Genomic DNA, 20,680 nt, shown 5'->3' with positions numbered 1-20,680 from the left:
GAGAGAGCGGCTGGGACACATTTCTTACACACCTCAAGATTAACCCGCACGGCGACTTTGCTGTCAGTGAAGAGAGATGAGAAAGACCAAAGTGCCGTTTGGCCCTCTCAGTGTGACCCTGAAGGACTGTGTCCTGGCTGAAGGTCTGTTCCCGCCGTACGATCCTCCCCGCAGATTGTCCTTTCTGAGCTCCAGCCAGGTGATGCTAAACACTCAAGTGGGAAAGACAAAAATCCACAGCACTGTGTTAAAAGCAAAGCTGATCTATTTGACTTCGATCCAAAATATCCTGGTCACCTACTCATCATCTTCTTCTTTAGTATAGTAGTAGCAAAGCAAATCAAATGTCAATATCTAAGTTGAATATCCAGGCCAAAGCTTCCTGTGTATCAGCGTGGATATCTTGTAGGCTGTCTGTGAATTTTCTCTGATGGCAGTGGAAAGGATAGAGAGGAGCAAATTTGCAGGGAAATTACAGAGAGGTGCAAGAACTATAGAGTAGTGATAACAGGGACTTAAATTATCCTAATATAGACTGGGATAGTAATAATGTAAAGGGGGAAGAATTTCAAAAGTGTGTTCAGGTGAACTTTCTTGATTAGTATGTTTCTGGCCCAATGAGGAAGGAGGCATTGCTGGATCTGGTCCTGGAGAATGAGGAGGGTCAGTTGGAGCATGTTTCACTAGAGGAACATTTAGGGAACAGTGATCATAGTATCCTAATGTTTAGGTTAGCTATGAAAAAGAACAAAGAGCAATCTATAGTCAAAATACTTAATTGGAGGAAAGCCAATTTCAGTGGGATGAGAATGGATCTGGCCCAGGTAAATTAGAATCAAAGATTGGCAGGCAAAACTAATTGAACAATGGAATGCCTATTAAAGAGATGGTTTGGACAAATGTGGATTAATTAAGGAAAGCCAATACGGATTTGTTAAAGGCAAATCGTGTTCAAATAACTTGATTGAGATTTTTGATGAGGTAACGGAGATGGCTGATCAGGGCAAAGTGATTGATGATCTGTACATGGACTTCCAAAAGGTGTTTGTTAAAGTTCCACATTATAGGCTTGCCAGCAAAGTTGAAGCCCATGGAATAAAAGGCACAGTGGCAGCACAGATACGAAATTGGTTAAGAGACAGGAAATAGAGAGTAGTGGTGAACAGTTGTTTTTCGGACTGGAGGATAGTATACAGTGGTGTATCCCATGGGTCGGTACTAGGACCACTGCTTTTCCTGATATATATTAATGATTTGGACTTGGGTGTAGAGAGCAGTATTTCAAAATTTGCGGATGACTCAAAACTTGGAAGTATAGTGAACAGTGAGGAGGATAGTGATAGACTTCAAGAGGTCATAGACAGGCTGGTGGAATGGGTGGACACGAAGCAGATGAAATTTAACACAGAAAAGTGCAAAATGATACATTTTGGGAGGAAGAATGAGGAGAGGCAATATAAATGAAAAGGTATATTTTGAGAGGCGGGGCGGGGTGCAGGAACAGGGAGATCTGCTGGTATATGTGCACAAAATATTGAAGGTGACAGGGCAAGATGAGAAAGCAGTTTACAAAGCATAGGGGATCCTGGGCTGTATAAATTGAGGCATAGAGTATAAAATCAAGGAAGTTATGATGAATTTTTATAAAACACTGGTTCAGCCACAACTGGAATATTATGTCCAATTCTGGGCACCGCACTTTAGGAAGGATGTGAAAGCTTTGGAGAGGGTGCAGAAAAGATTTACAAGAATGGTTCCAGGGAAGAGTGACTTCAGTTACGTGGATAGACTGGTGAAGCTGGGGTTGTTCTCCTTGAAGCAGAGAAGGTTGAGAGGAGATTTGATGGAGGTATTCAAAACCATGAGGGGTCTGGACAGAGTGGAGAGAGAGAAACTGTTCCCATTGGCCGAAGAATCGAGAACTAGAGGACACAGATTTAAGATGATTGGGCAGAGGAACCAAAGACGACATGAGGAAAATCTTTTTAATGCAGCAATTGGTTAGGATCTGGCCTGAAAGGGTGGTGGACACAGATTCAATCGTGGCTTTCAAAAGGGAATTGGATAAGTACCTGAAAGAAATATATGTGCAGGGCCATGGGGAAAGGGCGAGGGAGTGGGACGAGCTGAAGTGCTCCTGCACAGGTACTGGCTCGATGGGCCAAATGGCCTCCTAGTGTGCTGTAAGGATTCGATGATTAAACTCCAGCCCAGTTACAGGAGTTATTAACATCAGTAGAAACAAAGCCCAGCTATCAGAATGAACATGGTTCAGTCCTGAAAGTGATTAATAGCAGAATCCAACCCCTGCAGTCACTTGTCAACTCGCTGGTGTGTCAGCAGGTAGGATGACCACACTCTGAGCAGGTGAACGGCCCCTCCCCAGTGTCAGTGCGCTGGTGTAGTGAGTCCAGATGATCGCCAGAACCCAGTCCCGCAGTGAGAGCACCTGAACGGATTCTCGTCAGTGTGAACACATTGATGACAGCTCAGTCGCTCGAACTTTTATAACACTTCCCACAGTCCGAGCATTTAAAAGGTCTCTCCCAGTGTGAACTCGCCGATGATTTTCCAGCTCAGACGGGTAATAAAATCGCTTCCCACAGACCCCACATTTACACGGTCTCTCCCCGGTGTGACTGCATTTATGTTTCGCCAGGCCAGAGGATCGACTGAAGCTACATCCACACAACATGTACACAGTTTCTCCCCGCTGTCAATGCTGCTTTTTGATTCCATGTTCAAAGGCGAGTGATAGTTATAAGAACATAAGAACATAAGAATTAGGAAGAGGAGTAGGCCATCTAGCCCCTCGAGCCTGCTTCGCCATTCAACAAGATCATGGCTGATCTGGCCGTGGACTCAGCTCCACTTACCCGCCCGCTCCCCGTAACCCTTAATTCCCTTATTGCTTAAAAATCTATCAATCTGTGACTTGAATACATTCAGTGAGCTAGCCTCAACTGCTTCCTTGGGCAGAGAATTCCACAGATTCACAACCCTCGGGGAGAAGAAATTCCTTCTCAACTCGGTTTTAAATTGGCTCCCCCGTATTTTGAGGTTGTGCCCCCTAGTTCTAGTCTCCCCGCCCAGTGGAAACAACCTCTCCGCCTCTTTCTTGTCCATCCCTTTCATTATTTTAAATGTTTCTATAAGATCCACCCTCATCCTTCTGAACTCCAATGAGTAAAGACTCAGTCTACTCAATCTATCATCATAAGGTAACCCCCTCATCTCCGGAATCAGCCGAGTGAATCGTCTCTGTACCCCCTCCAAAGCTAGTATATCCTTCCTTAAGTAAGGTGACCAAAACTGCACGCAGTACTCCAGGTGCGGCCTCATCAATACCCTATACAGTTGCAGAAGGACCTCCCTGCTTTTGTACTCCATCCCTCTCGCAATGAAGGCCAACATTCCATTCGCCTTCCTGATCACCTGCTGCACGTGCAAACTAACTTTTTGGACGGCCACACTAGTCTGAAAATGCCCGATCTCGTCTGATCTCGGAAGCCAAGCAGAGTCAGGCCTGGTTAGTACTACTCCATTTCTCTGGCAAAATGTGAGCAGAGACACGCAGGCGCGGGCGGTGCGTGTCGACGCCCTTTGACGGTTACAGTGTTTGCAAGCTCCCAAGTTGAAAAAAGGGCCGTGTAAATGTCTGGTGTGTCATCCAGGGCGGGTGGCACGGATTAATGTTTATGTTTTTTCAGGTAAACTCCAAAAGAGTTTCATGCACAAGGACCCCCAGGTCCCTCTGCACCGCAGCATGTTGCAATTTCTCCCCATTCAAATAATATTCCCTTTGACTGTTTTTTTTCCCCCAAGGTGGATGACCTCACACTTTCCGACATTGTATTCCATCTGCCAAACCTTAGCCCATTCGCTTAACCTATCTAAATCTCTTTGCAGCCTCTCTGTGTCCTCGACACAACCCGCTTTCCCACTAATCTTTGTGCCATCTGCAAATTTTGTTACACTACACTCTGTCCCCTCTTCCAGGTCATCTATGTATATTGTAAACAGTTGTGGTCCCAGCACCGATCCCTGTGGCACACCACGAACCACCGATTTCCAATCCGAAAAGGACCCATTTATCCCGACTCTCTGCTTTCTGTTCGCCAGCCAATTCTCTATCCATGCTAATACATTTCCTCTGACTCAGCGTATCCTTATCTTCTGCAGTAACCTTTTGTGTGGCACCTTATCGAATGCCTTTTGAAAATCTAAATACACCACATCCATCGGTACACCTCTATCCACCATGCTCGTTATATCCTCAAAGAATTCCAGTAAATTAGTTAAACATGATTTCCCTTTCATGAATCCATGCTGCGTCTGCTTGATTGCACTATTCCTATCTAGATGTCCTGCTATTTCTTCCTTAATGATAGTTTCAAGCATTTTCCCCGCGACAGATGTTAAACTAACCGGCCTATAGTTACCTGCCTTTTGTCTGCCCCCTTTTTTAAACAGAGGCGTTACATTAGCTGTTTTCCAATCCGCTGGTACCTCCCCAGAGTCCAGAGACTTTTGGTAGATTTAATACCCTGGGATGCATTTCATCAGGAGCAGGGAACTTGTCTACCTTGAGTCCCATTAGCCTGTCCAGCACTACCTCCCTCGTGATAGTGATTGTCTCAAGGTCCTCCCTTCCCACATTCCTGTGACCAGCAATTTTTAGCATGGTTTTTGTGTCTTCCACTGTGAAGACCGAAGCAAAATAATTGTTTAAGGTCTCAGCCATTTCCATGTTCAAAGGCGAGTGATAGTTAGGTCATGATGACACGAGTGACGGTCAGATCTTGATGCGATGTTTGGTTTGAGCTTTGCGGCTGCAAATCCTCCCCTTCTAATGCCCTGTGAAATTAACATAAAACAGGAAAAAGGGAGCATGAGAAAGAAAAAAACGAAAGGCAGGTTGTGAAATTGAGCTTCGTGAATCTGGTCATTTATGGGGCCGCACTATAAAAAAGTGACCACCATTGGCGGAAGGGTCAAGAACCGGAGGACATAGATTCAAGGTGATTGGCAAAAGAACCAAAGGTGACAAAAGAAAAACATTTTTACACAGTGAATGGTTAGGATCTGGAATGAACGGCCTGAAAGGGTGGTGGAGGCAGACTCAACTGTGGCTTTCAAAAGGGAGTTGGATAAGTATCTGAAAGAAAACTATTTGCAGGGCTATGGGGAAAGGACAGATGAGTGGGACTGGCTGAGGTGCTCTTGCAGGGAGTCAGCATGGGCTCGATGGGCCAAATGGCCTCCTTCCGTGCTGTTAGCATTCTATGATTCTAACATCTCCAAGTCACACACCATCCTGAATCAGACATATATCGCTATTCCAGGTACTCCCTACCTAACTGTGGGAGCAAATGCGGACTGCAGCAGTTCAACGGGAAATAAGGGACTGGCAATATATTGCCAGTAATGGCCACATCCAAAGAATGAACTAAAACAAATCTGTGTATGAAAGAGGGACGTAAATCCTCTGCAGAAATACTTAATCCTAAAATGCTTTTATATTGTGCACAGTGTCTGTTTAACAATCTAATCTCCCCCAGAAGCCAGCTCCCCGCACATCCCCACATGGGCAATACTTGGTCCCACTGGGCCCAGAGCCCACCTCCCCGGACAGCCCCACATGGGCAATTGTTCGTCTCACAGGGCCCAGAGCCCACCTCCCCGGACATAGAAACATAGAAACATAGAAAATAGGTGCAGGAGCAGGCCATTCAGCCCTTCTAGCCTGCACTGCCATTCAATGAGTTCATGGCTGAACATGAAACTTCAGTACCCACTTCCTGCTTTCTCGCCATAAACCCTTGATCCCCCGAGTAGTAAGGACTTCATCTAACTCCCTTTTGAATATATTTAGTGAATTGGCCTCAACTACTTTCTGTGGTAGAGAATTCCACAGGTTCACCACTCTCTGGGTGAAGAAGTTTCTCCTCATCTCGGTCCTAAATGGCTTACCCCTTATCCTCAGACTGTGACCCCTGGTTCTGGACTTCCCCAACATTGGGAACATTCTTCCTGCATCTAACCTGTCTAAACCCGTCAGAATTTTAAACGTTTCCATGAGGTCCCCTCTCATTCTTCTGAACTCCAGTGAATACAAGCCCAGTTGATCCAGTCTTTCTTGATATGTCAGTCCCGCCATCCCGGGAATCAGTCTGGTGAACCTTCGCTGCACTCCCTCAATAGCAAGAATGTCCTTCCTCAAGTTAGGAGACCAAAACTGTACACAATACTCCAGGTGTGGCCTCACCAAGGCCCTGTACAACTGTAGCAACACCTCCCTGCCCCTGTACTCAAATCCCCTCGCTATGAAGGCCAACATGCCATTGATTTCTTAACAGCCTGCTGTACCTGCATGCCAACCTTCAATGACTGATGTACCATGACACCCAGGTCTCGTCGCACCTCCCCTTTTCCTAATCTGTCACCATTCAGATAATAGACCAAAGTGGATAACCTCACATTTATCCACATTATACTTCATCTGCCATGCATTTGCCCACTCACCTAACCTATCCAAGTCACTCTGCAGCCTCATTGCATCCTCCTCGCAGCTCACACTGCCACCCAACTTAGTGTCATCCGCAAATTTGGAGATACTGCATTTAATCCCCTCGTCTAAATCATTAATGTACAATGTAAACAGCTGGGGCCCCAGCACAGAACCTTGCGGCACCCCACTAGTCACTGCCTACCATTCTGAAAAGTACCCGTTTACTCCTACTCTTTGCTTCCTGTCTGACAACCAGTTCTCAATCCACGTCAGCACACTACCCCCAATCCCACGTGCTTTAACTTTGCACATTAATCTCTTGTGTGGGACCTTGTCGAAAGCCTTCTGAAAGTCCAAATATACCACATCAACTGGTTCTCCTTTGTCCACTTTACTGGAAACATCCTCAAAAAATTCCAGAAGATTTGTCAAGCATGATTTCCCTTTCACAAATCCATGCTGACTTGGACCTATCATGTCACCATTTTCCAGATGCACTGCTATGACATCCTTAATAATTGATTCCATCATTTTACCCACTATTGAGGTCAGGCTGACCGGTCTATAATTCCCTGTTTTCTCTCTCCCTCCTTTTTTAAAAAGTGGGGTTACATTGGCTACCCTCCACTCCATAGGAACTGATCCAGAGTCAATGGAATGTTGGAAAATGACTGTCAATGCATCCGCTATTTCCAAGGCCACCTCCTTAAGTACTCTGGGATGCAGTCCATCAGGCCCTGGGGATTTATCGGCCTTCAATCCCATCAATTTCCCCAACACAATTTCCCGACTAATAAAGATTTCCCTCAGTTCCTCCTCCTTACTAGACCCTCCGATCCCTTTTATATCCGGAAGGTTGTTTGTGTCCTCCTCAGTGAATACTGAACCAAAGTACTTGTTCAATTGGTCCGCCATTTCTTTGTTCCCCGTTATGACTTCCCCTGATTCTGACTGCAGGGGACCTATGTTTGTTTTTACTAACCTTTTTCTCTTTACATACCTATAGAAACTTTTGCAATTCGCCTTAATGTTCCCTGCAAGCTTCTTCTCGTACTCCATTTTCCCTGCCCTAATCAAACCCTTTGTCCTCCTCTGCTGAGTTCTAAATGGGCAATACTTGGTCCCACTGGGCCCAGAGCCCACCTCCCCAGACAGCCCCACATGGGCAATTGTTGGTCTCACTGGGCCCAGAGCCCACCTCCCCGGACAGCCCCACACATGGGCAATTGTTGGTCTCACTGGGCCCAGAGCCCACCTCCCGGACAGCCCCACACATGGGCAATTGTTGGTCTCACTGGGCCCAGAGCTCACCTCCCCGGACAGCCCCACACATGGGCAATTGTTGGTCTCACTGGGCCCAGAGCCCACCTCCCCGGACAGCCCCACATGGGCAATTGTTGGTCCCACTGGGCCCAGAGCTCACCTCCCCGGACAGCCCCACACATGGGCAATTGTTGGTCTCACTGGGCCCAGAGCCCACCTCACCGGACAGCCCCACATGGGCAATTGTTGGTCCCACTGGGCCCAGAGCCCACCTCCCCGGACAGCCCCACATGGGCAATTGTTGGTCCCACTGGGCCCAGAGCCCACCTCCCCGGACAGCCCCACATGGGCAATTGTTGGCCCCACTGGGCCCAGAGCCCACCTCCCCGGACAGCCCCACACATGGGCAATTGTTGGTCTCACAGGGCCCAGAGCCCACCTCCCCGGACAGCCCCACATGGGCAATTGTTGGTCTCACTGGGCCCAGAGCCCACCTCCCCGGACAGCCCCACATGGGCAATTGTTGGTCTCACTGGGCCCAGAGCCCACCTCCCCGGACAGCCCCACATGGGCAATTGTTGGTCTCACTGGGCCCAGAGCCCACCTCCCCGGACAGCCCCACACATGGGCAATTGTTTTTCTCACTGGGCCCAGAGCCCACCTCCCCGGACAGCCCCACATGGGCAACTGTTGGTCTCACTGGGCCCAGAGCCCACCTCCCCGGACAGCCCCACATGGGCAATTGTTGGTCTCACTGGGCCCAGAGCCCACCTCCCCGGACAGCCCCACATGGGCAATTGTTGGCCCCACTGGGCCCAGAGCCCACCTCCCCGGACAGCCCCACATGGGCAATTGTTGGTCTCACTGGGCCCAGAGCCCACCTCCCCGGACAGCCCCACATGGGCAATTGTTGGTCCCACTGGGCCCAGAGCCCACCTCCCCGGACAGCCCCACATGGGCAATTGTTGGTCCCACTGGGCCCAGAGCCCACCTCCCCGGACAGCCCCACACATGGGCAATTGTTGGTCTCACTGGGCCCAGAGCTCACCTCCCCGGACAGCCCCACATGGGCAATTGTTGGTCTCACTGGGCCCAGAGCCCACCCCCCGGACAGCCCCACATGGGCAATTGTTGGACCCACTGGGCCCAGAAGTACTGGGGGGGAACCCAGCAGCTTCTCCTCCATCCCCACTGCCGCTCAAACTGCTGCAACACACAGAGCTCCCCCCGCCCCGCACCCAGCGCCCACCCCGGGACAGAGCGGCCGTTGCCGGGGGCCTGTCACCGGGAGAAAGCCCCGCAGCTGCCCCCCGCCCGGGGAAAGGCCGGAGCCGCAGGTTGTTGTTCGGGGCCTGAGGCCCACAGCGGGTGTGTGTGAAGCGGATAATGCGGAGTGTTGTGTCGCGGGTGGGGCCTGGGCCCGCACTCGGTGTGTGTGAAGCCCGCGTCCCCCCCGGGGTTTATTAACACGCTCCCTCCGCCCATCTCTCAGCCGCTGCCTGAGACACAGCAGCCCCACCGCGCATGCTCAGCTCATACTGCCCAGGTGATTGACGGCGGCTGCGGACGAATAGGAAGCACGGGGGCAGGACTGGAGAACCGAGCGGGCGGTTGGTCCTGCAACCAATCGGAGTGCGCGGGGCTTGCGGACCCCCCCCCCCCCCAGTGGGCGGGGCTGAGCCCGGAAACTCCCGCACTGAGCATGCGTAGGCGGCGACAGTTGGTGGAGCCCGGATGATGTGGGACACGAGACGGTGGGTTGTCGGCGCGGGGCAGGAATTGGAGCCGCGAGTGGGGCTGGTGAGCTTCATAAACCCCTGGTGTAGGGTCCAGGGCCCAATAACAGGCCAGAGGCTGAGCCCGGGTTTGTCCCGCCCGCGGGGACAGGGCCTCAGGCTCCCAGGGACACCCACACTCAATGTGTTCTGGAAGGAAGAAAAATGGGAGGCTTTCTAAACCAAATGGTCCAATTTAAAGGTGACCACAACTCTTTTAAAGTAAACAGGCAAACATTAGATCAAGTGCCCCCCCGATCTGGGGGACACTTCAAACATTTCCAATGCCCTTTTTTGTTGTTTTTTTTGGGGTTTTTTTTAATTACTTTTTTTGTGATTTTTTTGGGGGATAATAAAATCATAAATTTTTACAAGTGCCCCCTATAAAAGGGGAGGGGGACACTAAAAAAATCCCGGCAATTAAAACAAATTAAACTTTAAAACATATAAAATCAAATTAAAATTTGGTTGCCGGGGGTGATGATGCACTCCAGTCCCTCCGGTGCCCACCTCTCGCGGAAGGCCGCGAGCGTACCGGTGGACACCACGTGCTCCATCTCCAAGGACACCCTGGACCGGATGTAAGAGCGGAAGAGAGGCAGGCAGTCAGGTTGAACGACCCCCTCGACCGCCCGCTGCCTGGACCGGCTGATGGCACCCTTGGCCTAAAGGTGACCACAAATCTGTGAGGGGCAGGGTCAGCTGCTCAATCTGTTAAAGTATTAATAGCAGTATAGAATACAACAACAAGCTCATTATGGTCAACCTTTATCAGTCACTAGTTACACCTCAGATATTGAGGGTTGGGCTCCATTCTGGGCTCCACACTTTGAAAAGTTCATCAATAATAACTTTCAAAACGATGAATGCTTCAAAGGGAAAAATGTTCCAGTGTTTTGGGGTAGGTGCAGGGAGTGGCTCTTTCAGTGAGTCGGACAGGCTTGATGGACCGATTGGTCTTCTGTGCTGTATGGTTCCCTGAAATGGTGACAGTCTGGGAGCATCTGTCTCAGAAGATGAAATGGAGAGTGGTCAGGGAGAGCCCATCACCAAACAGGGAGATATTACAGATAGATAGGGAGGGTCAGAGTGTATAAAGAGGTGATGAGAGCACAGACACCCAGACAGAGTCAGCACCTTCAGGGGAGGAGAGGGAAGGGAACCAGTGAATGTGGAACTGAACCCAGACAGAGTCAGCACCTTCAGGGGAGGAGCGGGAGGGGAACCAGTAAGTATGGAACTGAACCCAGCCAGAGTCAGTGCTTTCAGGGAAGCGAGAAAAAATAGTTGGAGATGGTGCAATAGGTTTGGATTTCTGCACAGGGAGAGGGAGAGTGTGTGGGATGGGCATTTACAGCTTTGGAGAACAAGACTCACCACTTATACTTTATAGTTATCCAGTAGGTCCCTGGATGATCAGTCCATCCTAACACTGTCCCATCAAGGGTTTCTTCCCTGGTGCCTACTTCTGCCGAGTGTTACTCCTAGATCCTCACTTTGGACTGTCCGAACCTGTCTATCTTTATACCCTCCTTTTCATGTAATATTCCTGTCCGAACTCGTCGAGTTGGTGCCAGTAAGTCTAAGTGATCAGGTCAGTAAGTCTAAGGTAATTAGCTTCTTTCCTGCTGAAATTGACAGTGCATACTTGGTCTTTGTGATGGGGGAAATTGGTTCTGCTTTGGCTGCCCAGACCGGTGACCTTATGGCCTGTACTTCCACACTACTTACAGTGATGACTTTTGTAAACAGCTTTTACAGGGGTTTAGAAGGGGAGGATACGCAGAGGGGATTAAACCTGGGCCCCTCCTGTTATTATGACTCAGTCACACTGGTCGCTGCCTGTAGCTACTGAGCCATTGAGAGGAGGGTCCAGTGACCCTGCTGGAAAATGCACATGTGATGCCTCATGAGAATAGCCTGTCGACACTCACTGTTGAGGTTCGCACATGGGTCACGTATTGGAGAGAAACTGGTGAGTGTCGAACTGAACCCAGCCGGAGTCAGCACCTTGAGGAGAGAGAGGGGAACCAGTGAGTGTAGAACTGAACCCCGCCAGAGTCAGCACCTTCAGGGGAGGAGAGGGAGGGGAACCAGTGAGTGTCGAAATGAACCCAGCCAGAGTCAGACATTAGTGAACCAGTTGGGTTTTTACGACAATCCGGTTGCTGTCATAGTCACTTTGTTGTACTGCCAGCCCCTCAATTTAGCAGATTCATTCAGTTCAAATTACTAACCTGCCTCTTATTAAAGAAGCAGTAGCAGGACATTTGGAAAAGCAGAATTCAGTCAGGCAGAGTCATGTTTCACACATTTGTCTTGTCTATTACTAACCTGCCTCTTTGTGGGTTCTCTCTCACACTCCCTTTTTCCTGTTATAAATTAATTTTACAGGGTATTCGAAGGGGAGGATTTGCAGACAGGAAACTCAAATTGCACGCTGCATCAAAATCTGACGGCGTCACTCGATTCATTGGGACCGGTATATCATCGGCCTCTCAATATGGAAGCAAAAAGCACCATTGACAGTGAGGAGAAAGTGTACACGTGTTGTGTGTGTGGACGAGGCTTCAGCCGAATCTCTGGCCTATCGAGACACAAGCACAGTCACACTGGGGAGAGGCTGTTCAGAGTGTGGGAAGGGATTCATTCAGTCATCCCACCTTCTGATACACCAGCGAATTCACACTGGGGAGAGGCCGTTCACCTGCTCAGAGTGTGGGAAGGGATTCACTTCGTCATCTAACCTGCTGAATCACCAGCGAGTTCACACTGGGGAGAGGCTGTTTATCTGCTCCGAGTGTGGGAAGGGATTCACTCAGTCATCCAGCCTGCTGACACACCAGCGAGTTCACACTGACGAAAGACCTTTTAAATGCCCGGACTGCAGGAAGTGCTATAAAAGTCCCGGGCAACTGATGTGCCATCGTGTTCACACTGGGGAGAGACATTTCAGGTGCTCTCGCTGCGGGATTGGGTTCACGCGATCATCTGGACTTACTATACACCAGTGCATTCACACTGGGGAGAGGCCGTTCACCTGCTCTGAGTGTGGAAAGGGATTCACTCAGTCATACAACCTGCTGACACACCAGCGACTTCACAAGTGACTGTAGGGCATGGATTCTGCTGTTTTTGCTGCTCTTAATCACATCCAGGACTGAACCATGTTCATTCTGACAGTTGGGGTTTGTTTCTGCTGATAACTTCTGTAACTGGGCTGGAGTTTAATATTCAGGATGAATGGGAAATGAATCAGCTTTGCTTTTAACACATTGCTGTGGATTTTTGTCTTTCCCACCGGAGTGTTTAGCATCACCCGGCTGGAGCTCAGAGAGGACAATCTAGGGGGAGGATCATACGGCGGGAACAGAACTTCAGCCTGGACACAATCCTTCAGGGCCACACTGAGAGGGCCAAACGGAACTTTGGTCTCTTTCATCTCTCTGCACTGACAGAAAAATCACCGTGCGGGTTAATCTTGAGGTGTGTAAGAAATGTGTCCCAGCCGCTCTGTCCCATGGTTCAGAGCTCCTGGGCATGGAACAGAAGGCTCCTTTAGAAATTATCCCCAGTGCTTTGTTTGCTTTTTTAAATGGCCGTATTAACCCACGTCGCTACTTTTAGTGATTTGTGTATCAGTACCCCTCGATCCCTTGGCTCCTCTTCCCCATTTCGACTCTTATTTTCCAAATAGAATGTGGCCTCCTTATTCTTCCTACCAAAACACACCACCTCTCACTGATCTATACTGAAATTCATTTCCCAATTACACACGCATTCTGAAACTTATTAATATCTTGCATTTTGTCACAGTCTTCCTCAGTATTAACTCTACCTCCCAATTTGTGTCATCTAAAAATGTGGAAATTGTACTTCTGATTCACGAGCCCAAATCCTTTATGTAAATGGTGAACAACAGTGGTCCCAGCACCGATCCCTGGGGAACACCATCTCCCACCTGTTGCCAAAACAGTGGTCCCAGCACTGATCCCTGTGGAACATCACCTCCCACCTATTGCCAGAACAGTGGTCCCACAACCGATCCCTGGGGAACACCACCTCCCTCCTATTGCCAGAACAGTGGTCCCAGCACCGATCTCTGTGGAACACCACCTCCCACCTATTGCCAGAACAGTGGTCCCAGCACCGATCCCTGTGGGACACTACCTCCCACCTATTGCCAGAACAGTGGTCCCAGCACTGATCCCTGGGGAACACCACTGCCCACCTATTGCCAGAACAGTGATCCCAGCACCGATCCCTGGGGAACACCACCTCCCACCTTTTGCCAGTCTGAGTAGCTACTCTTAACCCCTACTCTCTGTTTACTGTTTTGTAACCAGCTTGCTACCCACAACAGTATGTAAGATTTACAAGATGACCAAGGTCAGGCCGTGTGGAGTGAAGGGCCAGGCAGCAGAATGGATGGAAAGATGGCTGCAAAACAGAAATCATTTGTTGGAGTTGAGGGCAGTTTGTTGCCATATTTCCATCCTTTCTGTTACCTGACCTTTGACTCCACACGACCTGACCGTGGTCATTTTGTGAGACAGTACATAGTGCACCAGAGGTGGAGGGGGTGGATATTGAGTCCTGTGGCAGGGGCGCTGATGAAGTGGATTTCTCTGAGTTTTGAGGCAGTGCTAATGACGTTTTTCACCACTTTCCAGTTTTTAAAATAAAAATCTTATTGCCAGTTTATTAAAGCCATTAAAAGCCTCTCGGAATGTAAATGTGGATTCTTTTCCCTCAATCTGGTTCAGCAAAATTACTGAAACGAATACCGATTGTGCTTTAAACAAAGCAAGCTTTTATTTAAAAAGCAAATCCCGATCGGGGACCTTATCAGACAGAAGTTTTACTCTCTTGATAGAGCGTACACACTTCCTACGGACAAGGTAACGTTGCATTGTAAAGCGACGACAGTTATACATTTTCAGAAATAGATAACAAGATACAATTAGAGTGACATCCTAGTTCAGCCTATCCCTTTTGATCCTTCCTTTCCTTTGTCCACTCATGAACCGACATCTATATGGGCTGTTTTTACTAAAGCTCAGGCATTGCTTCTAAATGTTACAATTTTACTGGCGTGACTACTAACTGAAACCTTGCAATTCTGCTAATTGTGCTGATGTTGTATTTTCATTTATCCATATATCCATTTCATGTTACAATTTATACTGGCATGATTAGTAACTTAAAACCTTGAGAACGTCTTAATTGTGCTGATGTTGTATTATTTGCAATCTGACATTCTCTTAGTTATTTTTCCATGGCTTATACATTTTCATATATCCAGTTCACTTCACTGTCTTTATTTCCATATATCCAGTTCACATATCCACATTCCCCCCTTTTATCATTCTATGAAAACATTTAGGATCATTCTAGGAGTATTGCATTCATCCGTTCACACTCTATTTCCTGAATCATATTGTTGTTATTGTCGAGTAGTTCTTTAGTTCGTTGGATCATAACCCGGGAGCCCTTGACCACAAGAGGGTTTGGTAACCTTGCCGTCATTACTTTACAGCAGAGGTTAAGGCAACCAACAATCAGACAACAGGTAATTATTACTACGATGAGAATAATTGCCCCATGCATTAGATAGGATGTGATAGTCTGGCTCTGAATCCATCTGACAGTCTCAGTTAGGGTCAGTGGAACAGGGCGCAAAGGAATTCCCCCTTTGGAATGTATAGGGATATGGGAACACACCCAGCATCTAGAGAAGTGTCCATTTTGCGCATAAACATAAGACATATACAAAAAGGTGTTTACATGGAGCTCTCGCCTCTGTTTCCTTTCCCATGCGCCAAAACTATCATATATCAATATAGACTGTGTCAAACAGACATGGTTTCATCTTACGGCTCAGGATTCAGATAAATAGTCCAATTATTTTGCTGATTAAAAGAGTTCAGTTTTCCCGGCTCTCCTTAGGTCACCATCGGTGTAGCTGGCTGTCTATCACTACGGGTAAAAGTTCAAACTGATCTCCTCGGGACCCACTCTTTTAATCAGGACGCCGCTAGAGATGGCCTTGTTCAGCTATGGAGAAGAGGAAATCTGGAACAGAAACAGGAATTAGAATAACCAGTAAAATAGGTTTGTTAGAGGGTGGTGAGCTTGCAGTGGTGCAGGTGAACTCAGGCACTTTTCCCCTCAATCTTGGCTGTAGTGGGGGTAGTGAGTAACACCTGAAAAGGCCCCTCCCATTGTGGCTCTAATCCCTTCCGAATCCATTTCTTAATCAGGACATACTTCCCTGGTGCCACGAGCGACATTTCGGGTAAAACTGGGAGGTCGAGGTGAGCCTCTCGAAACTGGTTGTGAGCTAGTCGCAGAGCCTATGTCAGAGAAAGAACATAGGTGGTCATCAGTCGAGCTGGGATACCATACCTAGGAACAATTTCCCTCATTAACACCTTAACAACAGTTTGAGCCTTATTGTCCAGGGTAGGGTAGGCTTCAATCCATTTGCTAAACACATCTACTATTACTAACACATATTTGTAACTCTGAACCCTTTGCAACTCAATGTAGTCCAACTGCAAGGTCTCAAAGGGTTCACATATCCACAGGGTCACACAATAAAATGAGGCCTCATAGCTTTCCACCAGAGTTAGAATCACAGTTAGAAAGCATTTAGTGACTGAGCCAGACTGGGCTGGGCCTAAGATGCGAGTTAGTGATGGAAAAGTGGCGGCCAGCGTACTTGGCTCCAGGGCTGAGAACCCGGGCACTCGGGTTTCTGTGTCATTGATTGATGAATTTTGTTCATTGCCCAGTCTCAGTCGCAATGGTGGGTCATCTTGCTGTCCAGCGGAGGCGGTGGTCCCCAATGGAGGGCTCTCTACGCAGGGGTCCTTCCCTGCACCATTGGGGATCTGGGGTGGAGTGTTGCATGGAGCAGTCATGTGCAACGGTTTTTATAATAAATGTTATTTATATGGCGCATTTAACGTAGCAAAACATCCCAAGGTGCTTCACAGCAGTGTTAATGAGACAAAACACCGATAAATTTGACACCGAGTCACAAAAGAAGAAATTAAGTCAGATGACCGAAAACTTGGTTAAAGAGGTAAGTTTTAAGGAGCGTCTTAAAGTAGGAAAAACGGGTAGAGATGCGGAGAGGCTTAGGGCCCAAACAGCTGAAGGCACGGCCACCGATGGTTGAGCAGTTATAATGAGGGATGTTCAAGGCGGCAGAATTTGAGGAGCACGGATATCTTGTGGGGTTGTGAGGCTGAAAAAGACAGGGAGGGGCGAGGCCGTGAAGTGATTTGTAAACAAGGATGAGAATTTTGAAATAGAGGCGTTGTTTAACCGGAGCCAATGTAGGTCAGAAAGCACAGGGGTGATGGGCGATCGTGACTTGGTGCGAGTTAGGACAGGGGCTGCTGAGTTTTGGATGACCTCAAGTTTACATAGTGTAGAATGTGGAAGGCCGGCCAGTAGTGAGTTGGAGTAGTCAAGTCTAGAGATAACAAAGGCATGGATGAGAGTTTCAGCAGCAAGAGAACCGTTCTTAACGCCCTTCCAGACTCCAAGGCTGCTTTTGTTTTTTGCAGCCTAGAGTGAATCCCTTCCCTCACATGGAGCAGGTGAACGGCCTCCCCCCGGTGTGCCTGTAGCGATGAGTTTCCAATAGGGATGGGTCATTGAATCCCTTCCCACAGTCCCCACATTCCTACGGTTTCTCCATGGTGCGGGTATCCTTGTGTCTCTCCAGGTTGGACGATTAGTTGAAGCCTCGCCCACACACACAACACGTGTACGGTTTCTCCACGCTGTGAATGGTGCGATGTTTTTTTCAGGCTGTGTAACTGGTTAAAGCTCTTTCCACTTTCCACTGGAACACTCTCACTCAGGAGTGTGTGTCTTGGTGCTTTTCCAGTCACACTGATGTTTGAAATCTATTCACACAGACAGAACAGACAAACATTTCTCATTCTGTGTTCAAAGGCCGATGATATTCAGGTCCTGAGCGAGTGTCTCAGTCAGATCTTGACTATATGTTTGGTTTGTGTTTCCCGTCTGCAAATCCTACTCTTCTAAACAGACAATTCAAGTTTCTACAGAACATTCTTTCCTGTCTTGTTCCCACACACACTCCCTCCTGCCTGTGCTGAAGTCCAAACCATCGCCAATGTTTTCCCTTTTGTTTGACTTCTCTCCCTCCCCTGAAGGTACTGACACTGGCTGGGTTCAGTTCTACACTCACTGGTTCCCCTCCCTCTCCTCCCTGAAGATACTGATTCTGGCTGGGTTCAGTTCTACACTCACTGGTTCCCCTCTTCTCCCTTGAAGGTGCTGACTCTGGCTGGGTTCAATTCTACACTCTGGTTCCCCTCCCTCTCCTCCCCTGAAGGTGCAGACTGTATCTGGGTTCAGTTCTACACTCACTGGTTCCCCACTTTTTGTGAAATGCTCCTGGCACTTTATTAAACACACACAGCAGAAGCACATTAATGTGATGGGAGATCACTGACTCATGAATAGCCAGTGGTGTAGAGCCTCCTGAGAATCCGGTCTTTTTACAACCAGTATTAACGTTTTACAATGTTAAAGGCGCTATATAAATAAAAGTTATTGTATTATCACAGGAGCTGGGTCATGGGAAAAGTCCCATTAAAATCAGTGATACATTTGTCAACTAAAAATAGTAATTTCACCTTATTTTCCAGACGCTCTCTGACCAGTACTCATTTCTCCTCCATTTACAGACGCTCCCTGACTCGCTGGGGATTTCTCAGCACTTCCTGGTTGTCCCGGAGTTTGTGTCTTTGTGTCCCGGGTAGTTGTGGGGAGGTGGATAATTTGGAGTGTTTTCCCTCAAACTCCAGGAGGAAACTGGACCTTTGTGTTGTGGCTTTAAACAGATGGAACCCTGTGGGGTGGAGCAAACATTGCAACGTTTGGTAGTGAAATGGATTCATTCAGGACAGACAGCAGGGTTTCAGGAAATAACACCGTGCAGTGAGAAAGGAAATGCAGTGAATGTTGTCTAGATGGATTGTCAAAAGGTGTTTTGATAAGGTGCAGGACAGGAGGCTTGTTGATCAAATTAAGGCTCACAGTATTAAAGGGAGAGGGGCAGCGTGGATAGGAAGTTGGATAAAGGGCAGACAACGGAGAGTAGCGGTTAATGGATGTTCTTCAGACTGGAGGGATGTAAACAGTGGTGTACCCAGGGTCAGTGTTGGGACCATTGCTCTGCTCAATATAGAGAAATGATCTGGGCTTGGGTATATGGGGCACACGATCAAAATCTCCAGGGAACGCCAAAAAGAGCCCATGGCCAGCTGTGAAGAGGACTTTAAGTGCCTTCATTGTCAATACACAGGTTAGTAATTGGGACAGGTAGATGTGAAATGAAATTTAATGCAGAGAAATGTGCTGTGATAGATTTTGGGAGGAAGATAAAGGGAGGAAATGTACATTAAATGGTAAAACTTTCAATGGAGTAGAGGAGCAGAGCGATTTAGGGTTGTAAGATTCTAGCTAATTCATTGTCTCATTAAGGAACACAAGAACATAAGAAATAGGAGCAGGAGTAGGCCATCTGGCTCCTCGAGCCTGCTCTGCCATTCAATAAGATCATGGCTGATCTGATCCTGGCCTCAACTCCACTTCCTGCCCGCTCCCCATAACCCTTCACTCCCTTATCTTTCAAAACTCTATCGCCACCTTAAATATATTCAATTATTAGCAACTTTAATATCTTAAGAAATATAATTTGAGCAGATTCTCTGTGCTCTACCACATCAGAGTAAAGATGCAAGTCCCACGTGTACACAGTAACTGACACCAGGTCAGCCCGCTGGATGGAACCTCGGGCGCCCTGAGCTTGATCTCCGGTGTCTCCAGTCCCGACTGCCCCCTTACATCAGTCTCCCCTCACTTTTATACCCTGCACTGATCCACCTCTGGCACCGGACTCTTCTTTGTCTTCTCCACAGGGTTGGGCAGGAAGTGAAGACGACAGCTGGAACTTCTCTAATCTGTGATTTACAAGGACACTTTCCCTGGTTCCCAAGTTATTTTTCTTCAGTAATTTTCTCAATATCCCCAAACTCCCCTGCCTGCTGTTAGTTTTTATTTCTTATAGTTTCACAATTATAGATATAAATATCACACATTATAATCTAATCTATTGTGTTACTCACTCTAGTTTAAGGTTACTAACAGACAAACCCTGTTCTTATTACAGATTCTAACTGGGTTCAGTGAATGGAATGTCTGATCAGTGTTGCCATGGCGACCTGTCTGCAGTGAATCGATTGTTTGAGTTTCTAACTCAGACTAAACTTCTCTTTCCCATGATGCACATTATATCCGCCATTAGAGATGTCAATGTGTTTTAGCCAAGTTATGTTAATATCTCTAAAACATACAAGGAGTTCAGATACATAAACCTTTAAAAGTAGGAGGGCAAGTTGATAAAGTCGTTATAAAAAACATGGGATCCTAGGTTTTATAAATAGGGGTGTGGAGTACAAAAGGGCAGAGGTCATGTAAACCTGTAGAAAGCATTGGTTAGGCTGCAGTTCGAATATTGTCAGGTTTTGGGGATCTTACACCAGGAAGGATGTCGAGACCATGGAGAGGGTGCAGAGCGATTCACAGACGATACCAGGGAAGAGAGTCTTTAGTTATCAGGGGAGATTGGAGAAACTGGGGCTCTTTTCATGAGAACAAAGGGTAATTGGAGATCTGAGGGAGGTGTTCAAAATTTGATCCGGTAAATGAGGAAAAACTATTTCCACCAGTCGGTGAGTCAGTAACTCGAGGGCATCGAATTCAAATCATCACCAAAAGGCCCAGACCCAGGGATGAACTATCAAGCACACTGTACAACAATGTTCAGGACACTCACTGTCCCTCCGGATCTGTGTCCAGGGGAGGAACTGATGGGTTTCTATCTTTGGGTTAAATTATGTTCTCAAAGAGGTGATGGATGCCAGCATCGAGGAATGGGTCATTCTGAGCAGCTTGTGTCTGCCTAAAGCACACTTTAATCAGGTAAAGCACAGGTTAGATAGAGTAAAGCTCCCTCTACACTGTCCCATCAAACACTCCCAGGGCAGGTACAGCATGGGTTAGATACAGAGTAAAGCTC

At 47.8% G+C, this 20,680-nt stretch overlaps 1 long non-coding RNA gene and 1 pseudogene across 1 annotated transcript in view; one reads left to right on the top strand and one right to left on the bottom strand.

The window, feature by feature from the left end:
* The window catches only part of LOC139232630 (uncharacterized), a 152,768-nt gene that overhangs the window by 7,698 nt on the left and 124,390 nt on the right, over window positions 1-20,680 (bottom strand). The window lies entirely within an intron of this gene.
* Window positions 9,470-14,771, top strand: LOC139232614 (zinc finger protein 239-like; annotated as a pseudogene).

The sequence above is a fragment of the Pristiophorus japonicus genome, chromosome 20 (assembly GCF_044704955.1).
Source record: "Pristiophorus japonicus isolate sPriJap1 chromosome 20, sPriJap1.hap1, whole genome shotgun sequence".
NCBI lineage: Eukaryota > Metazoa > Chordata > Chondrichthyes > Pristiophoridae > Pristiophorus > Pristiophorus japonicus.
This window is presented reverse-complemented; position numbering and strand designations above follow the sequence as displayed.